The following is a 13,001-nucleotide window of genomic DNA, read 5'->3' as shown; positions in this document are numbered from 1 at the left end:
GTATGAATATACCCCTTTTGTTTGTCCATTCAATAATTGATGGACATTTGGACAGTTTCGTCTTTTGTTATGAATAATACTACTGTGAACATTCCTGTATAATGTTTTGTGTAAACATGTTTTAAATTTTCTTGGGTATATACATGGGAGTCGATTTTCTGGGTTATATGGTAACTGTGTTACCAGAGTTGTGAATAAATGCCTACAATCAGCAATCAAGAGCTATTTGGAAATCAGTACGTGGAAAGATATTCAACATCATTAGCCCTGGGAAGGGGGAAATGCAAACCAAACCACAATGAGATGCCACATCACATCTACTAGGCAGACAATAACAAGTGTGAGGGAGGATGCAGAGAAACTGAAACCCTCATACATTGCCAGTGAGATTGTAAAATGGTGTCACTGCTTTGGAAAACAGTCTGGTAGTTCCTCAAATGGTTAAACTTTGAGCCTTCATTTGTGAATGTCTCCTGGGCATGGGAGGGGGTGGTCAGGCCCTGAACAGAATAGCTAGAGAAGCTTCCTCCCTCCTCCCCTTGGGATGGGATACTCATTAAACATGCCCATTCAGATAGACAGATGGACATGTGGATCTGATATTCATCTCTTTGGTGTCCCCTCACATCCTATCCCCACCCCCATCCCCAATTCTCACCTTCCTGAGTGGTAGCCATCCTACTGCAATACAAATTCTCTCCAAAACAACTAGTGCAGAAAAGGTAATCCATGGTTTCCCCTCTTTGTTATAACTGATTTTCTGGGGATTTTTTGAAAGTGCGAGTGGAGGCTTACCATGTAACTTACATATGCAGTTCACATTACATATTGTCCTGCCCCTGGATCTGATTGCCACCATTCTGCTCCTGGAAATGCCCCCCCTTTCCTTTCATCTTGTCTAGCTCCTTCCCATCCTGTGAGATCCAGGTCAAATCTCATGCCCTCTGTGAAATTTTTGCTCAGTTAAATCCGGGATAAAAGTGCCCAGTGACTGGGTAGCATAGCTCCCGGATATCCCAGTACTCGTAACTAAACACCATAAAATGCTGCTTTTGAAAACTTAACATAGTGAAGCACGTGATTTTTTTTGATTTATGTTCCACCTTATGCTAAAGAAATGGTGGCAGGCACAAAGAGTTTCAGAAATATTTAAGGGACCAGGAGGGATGACTCACGCATGTAATCCTAGCACTTTGTGGGGCCGAGGCGGGTGGATGGCTTAACCTCATGAGTTCAAGACCAGCCTGGGCAACATGGTGAAACCCGTCTCTACAAGAAATACAAAAATCAAAAATTAGCTGTGCTTGGTGGCATGTGACTGTAGTCCCACCTACTTGGGAGGCTGAGACAGGAGGATTGCTTGACTCCAGGAGGTTGAGGATGCAGTGAGCTGAGATCGTTCCACTGCACCCCAGCCTGGGTGACAAAGTGAGTCCCTGTCTAAAAAAAAGAAAAGAAAAGAAAAGAAATGGTTAAGGGAGATAAGTTTGAAGTAAATGTGAACTAAATTTTGTGTAGACTGCGATGGTTAAAGACTTTCGTTGTTTGGTTTTACTGGGAATTCTAATGCTTTGTAGCCATATTGTTTACCTTCCCTTGGGTGGCAAATAGGTGGGATGAGGAATTGATAGGTTTGGGTTCTGGTCCTAGGTTAGTTGTTACCTAGGTATATAATCTTTCAGCTCCTTTAACCCTCCCTATCAATCAATAGGAAACTGGGAAAGGTAGTACCTATTGATAAACAATTCCTATAGATTCTATCTTATTTTCTTTGTCAACCCTTTATTACTCCCAATATTACTTCCCTGGTTCAGATTTTCATCACTCTTAGCCTAGGCTCTTGCTATCCAAAATGTGGTCTTCAGCCAAGTAGCAGCTTGTTGGAAACACAGAATCTTGGGCTTCACTCCAGACCCTAACAAATCAGAATCCACATTTTAACGAGATCTTTAGGTGATTCATATGCACATTAAAATCTGAGAAGTACTGGCCTAGACTAATTACAGCCTTTTAGCTGGTTTCTCTGTCCCCACTCTGGGCCCTTCCAATCTACCTTCTACATTGTAACTAAGAAGAACTTTTCTAAGCCAAGATTATATAACTTCCCTGTTTAAAATCCCTCAGGAAACCAGGCACGGTGGCATGTGTCTATAGTCCCAGCTACTCAGGAGGCCAAGGCAGGAGGATTGCTTGAGGCCAAGAGTTCAAGGTGGCCGTGTACTATGATCTTGCGTATGAATAGCCACTGCACTCGAGTCTGGGCAACACAGTGATAACCTGGCTCTTAAGATAGGTACACAAAATAAAATCCCTCAGTGGCTCCCATTATAAAATAGCAATATGAAAAGAGCCTAGGCAGTAGAATCAAACATATTAGGGAATCACATGTTTGAAACAGTACGTTTTGTGGCTTTTCTTGTTGTTGTTGTTGTTACAGGTTCTCACTCTGTTGCCCAGCCTGGAGTGCAGTGGTGCAATCGAGGTTAACTGCAGCCTCGACCTCCTGGGCTCAAGCCACAGCCTCTGCCTCCCGAATAGTTGGGATCACAGGTGTATGCCACCACATCTGGCTAATTTTTTTAATTTTGTAAAGGCTAGTTTGTGACTTTTGACAACTGATACAAGCTTCTCTTGGTTCCAGTTTCTTCATTTGTAAATGGCAAAAAAAAAAAAAAAAGCCCACTAACGAGTCTATATATGCAGAAATGTTTGCAGGTGAAAATGTGATGTCTGAGATTTGGTTTCACATAGTCCCTGGAAATGGAGGATGTGTAGGGGTATAGATAAAACAGGAATGGTGTGGCAGATTGTGTTTTCAAATACAGCTGCAACAGTATCTCCCATTCTACGTGCTCTTCTACAAGGTGACCTTGACACCCACCCCATTTAAGAGGTTGAATATAATTATACTCTCTTTGCATCCTAGCAAACCTTGTAGCTCACTTAGAACCAATATAGCAGAAGTGATGCTGTGTGACATCTGAGACAAAGTCAGAAAACTTCATGAAGCTTCCACCTAGTTCTCTCTGGACACTTGCCAAGGGAGAAGCTAGTAAGAACTTTGACTACCCTGAGACCGTCATGCCAGAGATGCTACATTTAAGTATTCCAGTCAACAGTTGCGGCTCATCTCAGCCTTCCAGCCATTTCCATCAAGCCATAGGAGTGAAGCTTTGTTTGGACCCTCCAGACCAGTTCGTCTATTAGCCACTACTATCAGCCATCTATCAATAGGCCACTCCTGAGTGGCCTCAGTTGGTGCTGCAACCAACAGAATTGCCCAGGTAAGCCCTGCCCACATTCCTAGCTCCCCAAGTTGCAGAATCTAATAAAATTCTTGTTTTATCCCATGAAGTTTGGAGGGTGGTTTTTCAATGCAGCAGCAGGTTACCAGAACAATCGGCATGAGTTGATAACTGTTGAAGCTGGGTAATTGGGTACATGGAGGTTCATTCTATTATTCTTTCTACTTATACATATGTGTGGAATTTTCTATAAGAAAGAGTTTTTTTTGGAAAGAAATGTATATAAAGTACTCAGCTCAAAGTTAATAGTCAATAAATAGTATCTATTACTATTGTGAATAGCAGTAGTCAATAAATAGTAGCCATTATTATTGTCATTGGAATGAAGTTCAGTCTGGGTAGCACAGCATTCACAGTCCTTTTGCTAATCTGGTTTTTACTTCTTCAAGTTCATCTTTTACCAACTCACACCCTTCACTTCACTCCTACGTGCTCCAGAAATTACCAAAATACCTACAGTTCCTAGAATATGGCTCCGTGCTTATGTCTCCACGCTACTGCCTATGTTGCTTTCTCTTTTGGGAAGTATTTCCCCACCTTTGTTTCTGTACAATGCTTCAAGATTCAGCTCAGATGTAACTCCATCAGGGAAGCTTTTTCTAACACATAGAAATAGAATTTGTTCCTCTTGTTATTAGGACCCTACTCTAAACAGACTTCTTCCAAGGCATCAAAAAGTAGTTTCTTATGCTTCTGTGTGTGCTTGTCTGTTTCTATACCAGACTATGAAACCTTCCCCACTGTGCTACGTGTGGGGAATCACTGGGGAACACTACCAAATCTTAACCCTCTTGAAGCTCACAGTGCAAGTGGAGAAGCCAGACAATAAACAAATAAATCTAAAATTAAATTGTGATAAGTCCTATGAAGGATACAAGCAGGAAATTAGGAGAAAGCAGGGGGCCGGAAAGGGAAATCTTCTCAGAAAAGGATGACATTTGTGTTGAGCTGAGAGAATGAGTAGGAGTTAGCCTTATTCATAGGCTTAAGCCAAGGCCTAGCTCAAGGCTTGGCAGGTAGTAGGATGCATTAAATACTTATTGAATGAACTTGCTCTGCCTCGCTCAGAAGTTTCTTGTGAGCATCACATGTGACAACATCTGCAAAAGTTCTTTGGATTGTATAAAGTGCAACACAAATGCAACTTTATTACAGACGATATCGTGAGAAGATGGGAAGCAGAATTCCCTCTTTCATCAGAGTGAACTTCTGCAGACAGGCAAGTTCTGCCCTAGCCAAGTGTATCCAGGCTTACGGTCTTCTCTCCAAACATAATTTTCTTTTTTTTTTTTAATCGTCAACATGGCCTTTAATGAGATACAGGAGGGAGTAGACACATGGCCTGTGTGGGTGTAGGTTTGGATGAAATCCTATAGCAGGAAAGCAGCCAGCTCTAGTGCAATGACTTGAATATCAAACTGGATGATTTTCAAGGGTGGAGGGGAGGATGCTAAGGAAAATGGGAAGTAGGGAAAGTGATTAAGAATAGTAATATTAACTCCATGTTTGCCCGTCCATATGATCTGATTCTATCAAATGCTTAAGTTCCTCCCCTCCCTTTTCTTGACCTCCCCGACTTATGGTTGTCCAAATATCTCTTGTTTTCGATAAGACCAGAAGAGAATTAACGTATATTTAGCATGTACTACGTGAAAGCCACTATGGCATGTGCTTTCAAAACATAAAGGTGTGGTGGCTCATGCATGTAGTGCCAACTAAGAGGGATGCCGAGGCTCTAGGATCACTTGAGCTCAGGAAGCAGAGGTTGCAGTGAGCCACGATTGCACCACTGCCCGCCAGCCTGGGTGACAGAGTGAGACCTAGTCTCAAACAAACAAACAAACAAACAAAAACATAAACAAAAACAAAAAAATACAAAAACCAACATAAAGAGCACAGGTTCTGGAGTGAGACTGTCTGGAATTGTACCCCTCACACCAAAATACCTGCTACTTAATGTGTATTTGCCCTAATTCAGATACTTCATGTCGAATAAAGTATCCTTGCCTATCTCTTGATCAAAATTACCATTATGCAAGACAAGTATATTGCCATATTATGGGTGAGCTGTGTGCTTTCTAATTCTAGCTCTCCCTCTATGAGGTGGATGGCACTAGGCAAGTCCATTTCCTTCTCTGGATATCAGGCCGATCTGTACATGAGGGTTTGGATTATGTAAGTGATTTTCAAACTGTGTTTCTTTGGGAACTTAAGGTTTCAAACAGGAGACTCAGGGAACTCTATAATGGTAAAAAGCAGAATTGGCAGAGAACTCAGTACACCCACTTTTGCTTCAACAAGAGCAACTAAATTCTGCTTCTACCTTTTTATTTATTGCTTTTTCTAATAAGTTTTCTCTTGAAATAAGGGTTTTATTTATAAATTTGTTTAACCACTGAAGAAGATTCTATCACTTTTTCCATGCTAAAATTCCATGACTGTAAAGGAATTCTGTAACTACTTAAATGTTGAATGCAACGATGTATTTCTTTCTTTTTTTTTTCTTCTGGTTTAATTTTTTTAATTTTTATTTATTTTTATTTATTTATTTTTATTATTATACTTTAAGTTCTAGGGTACATGTGCACAACGTGCAGGTTTGTTATATATGTATACATGTGCCATGTTGTTGTGCTGCACCCATTAACTCGTCATTTACATTAGGTATATCTCCTTATGCTATCCCTCCCCCCTCCCCCCTCCCCACAATAGGACCCGGTGTCTGATGTTCCTATGTCCAGGTGATCTCATTGTTCAATTCCCACCTATGATTGAGAACATGCAGTATTTGGTTTTCTGTTCTTGTGATAGTTTGCTGAGAATGATGGTTTCCAGCTGCATCCATGTCCCTACAAAGGACACGAACTCATCCTTTTTTATGGCTGCATAGTATTCCATGGTGTATATGTGCCACATTTTCTTAATCCAGTCTGTCACTGATGGACATTTGGGTTGATTCCAAGTCTTTACTATTGTGAATAGTGCTGCAGTAAACATATGTGTGCATGTGTCTTTATAGCAGCATGACTTTTAATCCTTTGCGTATATCCCCAGTAATGGGATGGCTGGGTCAAATGGTATTTCTAGTTCTAGATCCTTGAGGAATCACCACACTGTTTTCCACAATGGTTGAACTAGTTTACAGTCCCACCAACAGTATAAAAGTGTTCGTATTTCTCCACATCCTCCCCAGCACCTGTTGTTTCCTGACTTTTTAATGATTGCCATTCTAACTGGTGTGAGATGGTATCTCATTGTGGTTTTGATTTGCATTTCTCTGATGGCCAGTGATGAGCATTTTCTCATGTGTCTGTTGGCTGTATGAATGTCTTCTTTTGAGAAATGTCTGTTCATATCCTTTGCCCACTTTTTGATGGGGTTGTTTGTTTTTATCTTGTATATTTGATTGAGTTCTTTACAGGTTCTGCATATTAGCCCTTTGTCAGATGAGTAGATTGCAAAATTTTTCTCCCATTCTGTAGGTTGCCTGTTCACTCTGATGGTAGTTTCTTTTGCTGTGCAGAAACTCTTTAGTTTAATCATATCCCATTTGTCAATTTTGGCTTTTGTTGCCGTTGCTTTTGGTGTTTTAGACATGAAGTCCTTGCCCATGCCTATGTCCTGAATGGTATTACCTAGGTTTTCTTCTAGGGTTTTGATGGTTTTAGGTCTAACATTTAAGTCTCCAATCCATCTTGAATTAATTTTCGTATAAGGAGTAAGGAAAGGATGCAGTTTCAGCTTTCTACTTATGGCTAGCTAATTTTCCCAGCACCATTTATTAAATGGGGAATCCTTTCCCCATTTCTTGTTTCTCTCAGGTTGTCAAAGATCAAATGGCTGTAGATGTGTGGTATTATTTCTGAGGGCTCTGTTCTGTTCCATTGGTCTATATCTCTGTTTTGGTACCAATACCATGCTGTTTTGGTTACTGTAGCCTTGTAGTATAGTTTGAAGTCAGGTAGTGTGATGCCTCCAGCTTTGTTCTTTTGGCTTAGGATTGTCTTGGCAATGCAGGGTCTTTTTTGGTTCCATATGAACTTTAAAGCAGTTTTTTCCAATTCTATGAAGAAAGTCATTGGTAGCTTAATGGGGATGGCATTGAATCTATATGTTACCTTGGGCAGTATGGCCATTTTCACAGTATTGATTGTTCCTATCCATGAGTATGGTATGTTCTTCCATTTGTTTGTGTCCTCTTTTATTTCACTGAGCAGTGGTTTGTAGTTCTCCTTGAAGAGGTCGTTTACATCCCTTCTAAGTTGGATTCCTAGGTATTTTATTCTCTTTGAAGCTATTGTGAATGGGAATTCATTCATGATTTGGCTCTCTGTTTGTCTGTTGCTGGTGTATAAGAACGCTTGTGATTTTTGCACATGATTTTGTATCCTGAGACTTTGTTGAAGTTGCTTATCAGCTTAAGGAGATTTTGGGCTGAGACAATGGGGTTTTCTAAATACACAATCACGTCATCTGCAAACAGGGACAATTTGACTTCTTCTTTTCCTAACTGGATACCCTTTATTTCTTTCTCTTGCAAAGATGTATTTCTAAAGGAAAATATAGCTTAAAAAGCACATTGACACCACTATCTCATTTGATACCCAGAACAACCCCATGAGGGTTAAAGAATGAGAGATCAGACCAGGCATGGTGACTCAGGCGTGTAATCCTAACACTTTGGGAGGCTGAGGCGGGAGAATCACTTGAGCTCAGGAGTTCAAGATCAGCCTGGGCAACATAGTGAGACCCCATCTCTACAAAAAGTTTTTAAAAATTAGCTAGGCGTAGTGGTGTGCACCTGTATGCCCAACTACTCACGAGGCTGAAGTGGGAGGATTGTTCAAACTCAGGAGGTCAAGGTTGCAGTGAGTTGTGATCATGCCACTATATTCCAGCCTGGGTGACAGAACAAGATCTTGTCTCAAAAAAAATTTGTTTAAAAAAAGAATGAGACATTAAGAGACAGGGAAGTCCTTGCCTGAACTTCTGTAGCCAGGTATGGAAGAACCATGACTGGAACCTAGGTCTGTTTTATGTTGATTGCTTATCTAGCCTCCACTGCACTATATTACAACACTTCTCAAAACTTGATTGTGGTGGGAAACAATAAGCAGAAAATTTCCTCAGAAGTGATGTTGGGCAAAATAGACACCAAAGTTGGAAAGTTCTTTGGCATCCTGAGAATTTCAGTTACAGCAGCAGAATCAACTAATTCTACCTTCAAAATGTTCAATTCCCACAGACCACACTCGGAAAGTACCCAGCCAGAGAGTTAATATGTTCTTCCTCTCTTCATCCCAGAGAGAACATATCAAGGAAATGACACAACTGATTGTCTAATGAAAGCACTCCCCATATGGGAATGACTACAGTATACACAAATGCCTTGTGGACTCCTTGAACAAAGACCTTAACTTACACCTTGACGTAGATAGTTATGGCTGGAAAAGGCCTAGAGATCACTGAAACAAGGAATACAAAGCTAGGATCCCAGAAAATTCTCCTTACCATGTAGAGTTGCCTTAGTGGCAAATATAGTACAAAGACGTTTGCAGGCAGAGTGGTATAATGACATGAACCGATCTCTGAGTCAGATAGATCTGGGCTTGAATTTGAACTCTTGCTTTTCTACTTGTACATCGTGGGGCAATTTATTTAATCTCTCTGAGCCTCAGTTTCCTAATCTGTAAAATTAGGATAATATCTCCTAAGGGGTATTCAAAAGGGGTAAATGAGATAATTCTGATAAAATTCCATTGCTGGCTGTAGATTCACTTAACTTCACTAAGCCTTACTTTGAAATGTAGACAAAAATAACTACTTTGTAGGATTAATACCTATTATGTTGGCTTGGTGTGGTTTTAAATGATATTTCAAGTATTTAACTACTGATAGAGTCTGGGCACTGACCAATCAGAGTGGCACCTGCTGAAAACAATTGGTTTGACCATTCTAGTGCCTAATTGATGCACAGCCAAATATCAACCTTCATGTGGAAATTAAATTGAATGACATGAAACATAATAGATATGTAATGTATTATATTTATGTCTCTTTCCCCTCCTGCTCTTTTAGTTTTCTATCATATCAAACTACTTAACTAGAGGAATCTAACTCCTCCCCTATCTGAATTACGGTGAATTATGTTTGCCTTTCTGATTTCATAATTATATTTGGGTTCCTTATTCAATCCTGTTTTAAAGTTTTGGCATTCCAATGTAAAAACTTCACATTTTCATGATAATATCAAGGTATTCATAATATCTATTCTAAGGAAGTTGGGGAGAGTAAGTTACACATCTTAGGAAGCTGCAATAGAGTGAGCTCACTGGAATCATTTTTGAGGAAAAGGTCTCTTTGTGATGTGAAAAGGTAGCTGTGTCTTGGAAAAAAAAACAAAAAACAAAAACAAAAAAATGAAACAGCCCACTTCAGATCTAGAGTGTGCACTGGTTTAAAAAGCTATAAATAGGAATGGAAACAGTAAGAAAAAAAGATGTTATGAATCTCCGGAGTCACAGATTAGTAACTAAAATAGTGCCTAATGCTGTTGTCAACAAATGCATTGAGAAGGATGGGAGGGTGAGAAGAAAGGAGCGGTGAATAATGTGCGATTAGGGTAGAAATGGCTTAGAAAAGGAATTAGTAAGGTGACCCAGTTCAGCAAAAGTCAAAGAATTATTACATATCCAGCACAGAGACACTTCCAACTCCCCCTTACAAAGCTGTCGCTTTCTCAAAAGACCCAACTAGCCCTTTCATCTTTGTGTACTTCTGAAGTTGAGGCAGAAATCGAGTTAAAAAATAAAAAGGATCCCTTTTTGCTTAGAGGGAATAGGACATTGTAGGCATTACAGAGAGATTAGTGGCAGTCGGGAGCTCTTCCCAAAGGGACTAGGGTCAGCCCCATCCTGACTAGCGTACCTGAAAAAAACAAGGGAAACTAACTTTTAAAAGAGAATTTGCAGAGTCAAAAGATTTTTGATGCATCATTGTGGAAAATCAGGGCTTTGTTCAGTGTTTTCTTGACTTTTTTCCTAAAATCAACATTGTCATCAGAGAAAGTAGCAAATATGGTTACTACATGTCTGTTTACATTATCTCCTGCATTTCCCAGAGAGAGGATGCTCTGAATTCTGATAACTGGGCAAAAGTCTGACAAAAAAATATTTAGGTGGTAGAGGTTGTTCCATTAGGAAGCTGAAAAGACCTCTTAGTTCCACTATTCAGATTATTTTTTTTTTTAGACAGGTTCTCACTCTGTCTCCTGGGCTAGGGTGCAATAGGGCGACCTCGGCTCACTGCAACCTCCACCTCCTGAGCTCAATCGATCCTCCCACCTCAGCCTGGCAAGTAGCTAGGACTACAAGTGTGTGCCACCACGACCAGCTAATTTTTGTATTTTTTGTAGAGACAAGATTTCGCTATGTTGCCCAGGCTGGTCTCGAACTCCTGGGCTCAAGCAATCCACCAGCTTCAGCTTCCCAAAGTGCTGGGAGTACAGGTGTGAGCCACTGCATGTGGTCTACTCTGACTTTATATCATTTAATTATACCACAATATAAAATCTAGACAGTATGTTGTTTCTCTAAATGGACTTCCTGACGAAGGAGATGAGGCCTGTGCAGAAAACAGGGTGTTCAGACTTAGATTTTGGTGCAGTTCAGATTAGGAATAGTATAAGTCATTCTGGGGCTCAGTCATCCATGGGTAAGTTGACTCTCAAGGTTTTGGGCCTACAGAACTGAGAGAGAGAGAGCACTTTACCTTCGAGAACCAATTTCTTTGTCTTTTCTCACCCTGCGTGGACAAAGTGTGACCATCCATGAAGACTCTGTCCAGATATGCTTTGCTCTATTTTACACCATTGCCAACAGGTTTCCACCACAGCCTTGCCAGCTTACTTTTTTACTTTGCACCCCAGATTGGTTTTTAAAATTGACTCTTGGCCTTTTAATTTCTGAATGTCTAGGTCATTCCTGCCTCTCAGAAAAGAATGTCTGTCCATTCTTGTCCATTCCCCGAGTGCTCCAGCTTGGTGCCTTTCCCCTCTGCCATTCTGACTTTCCAACAGGTAAAAAAAAAAGTTCACTTCATGAACTTTAGCCTGCAGAGCAGAGGCTGTACCTGAGGTGATCCCAAAATGTATCCAAATACTCTATCCAAGGGCAGGCAAATGCTGCATGGGAAATCACAAAGAGGAGGAAAAAAAGAGAGAGAAGAGACAAAATGAAGCTTTGACAAGCAGCTCAGCTGGGCCAGCCCCTTGGAAGGGAGCCAGCATTGGGAAAGCAGCAGCAGCTCTGGGTTTCACAGTCAGTCTGGAATGCACTTCAATACAGCCCAGCCTCCATCTCGTTAGAGGCCTAGTGTTTGATGATTCAGCTGCTTCCCGGCTGCCAGGAGAGATCTGGCCAACTGTTTGAAAAACACTGTCTGCCCTAAACCACACTTGTTTTTATTCTCTGCCTGTTGTCAGGGGCCTCTTCTGAAATGGAACACCTCAGGAAATCAGACCCAAACTCTGAAGAGTTGATGCTCCCTCTTGTGCCCTTTTCAAAGGCAATTAAACCAACATAGGGATTGTTTGTAGCAAAGTGCTTTCCTAGTAATGTTGAAAGCAGACAATGTGTTATCAGGAAATGATCTCTCATTAGATCTCCTTTAGATAAAATGAAAAACATGGTGTGCTAGCAGACATATCAAACATTAAAGGCACAGCTGAGATCTGCCATTGCTGAACTCCCCATATATCAATTTGTTCAAAGATACAGGTTAAAGGGTAATGGAGACAAGCATTCTGGGAAGGGATTGAGCAAGAGCCTCTGCTGTCGGTTGGACTCTTGAACTCTTCCGTTTGCTTCTGAGAAGTCTATTAGAGCTGCAGACACAACTTTCTAACAAAGAAATCTGACTCTCAAAGTGGACTGGGCTTCCTCACACAGAAATGAACATTTTTACCTTAACATAGCTTAGCAGCTAAAAGGATGATCTTTGGAGTCAGAGTGCCCGAATTTGTAGCCCTGCTCCACCATTTATTAGTTCCATGAACTTATTAAGATCTCTCTGTGCCTCACTTTCCTTACTGTAAAATGGACCCAATAACAGCACCTTCTTATAGAGTGTGAGATGTAGAGCCTATAGTTGACATAGGTGAGTGTTTAGAATAGGGTCTACCATATAATAAGTCTTCCACAACAGCCTTAACTATAATTGTTATTATGCCCCTGAAGGCATTCTAGCTAACACCTCTCTTATAGCATGTGGCAGAGGGATTGAGAACATAGCTCTTTTAGTAACACAGTCTTAGGTTTGAATCCCACTTCCACCACTTACTAGCTGTTTAGGCTTGGTTAAAGTTACTTAACCTCTATAAGCCTCAGTTTCCTCCTCTGTAAAATGGGGATAATAATTGTACCTATTTCATAGGGCTGTTTTCAAGACTAATAAACTATGTAATAAACTTCAGCCAGGTGTGGTGGCACACACCTGTATTCCCAGCTGCTTGGGAGACTGAGGCAGGGGAATTACCTGAGCCCAGGAGTTTGAGGTGCAGGGAGCTATTATCTCATGCCACTGCACTCCAGCCTGGGTGAGAGTGGGACTCTATCTCTAATAAGTAAATAAGTAAAAATTTAAAATTAAACTATGTAATAGACTGTAAAATGCTTAATGCAGTGGCTGGTCCATAGT

This window comes from Trachypithecus francoisi, unplaced genomic scaffold, assembly GCF_009764315.1.
Source record: "Trachypithecus francoisi isolate TF-2019V2 unplaced genomic scaffold, Tfra_2.0 Lachesis_group6, whole genome shotgun sequence".
NCBI classification, from domain to species: Eukaryota; Metazoa; Chordata; class Mammalia; order Primates; family Cercopithecidae; genus Trachypithecus; species Trachypithecus francoisi.
The sequence above is the reverse complement of the archived record's forward strand: the minus strand, read 5'-3'. Positions refer to the sequence as shown.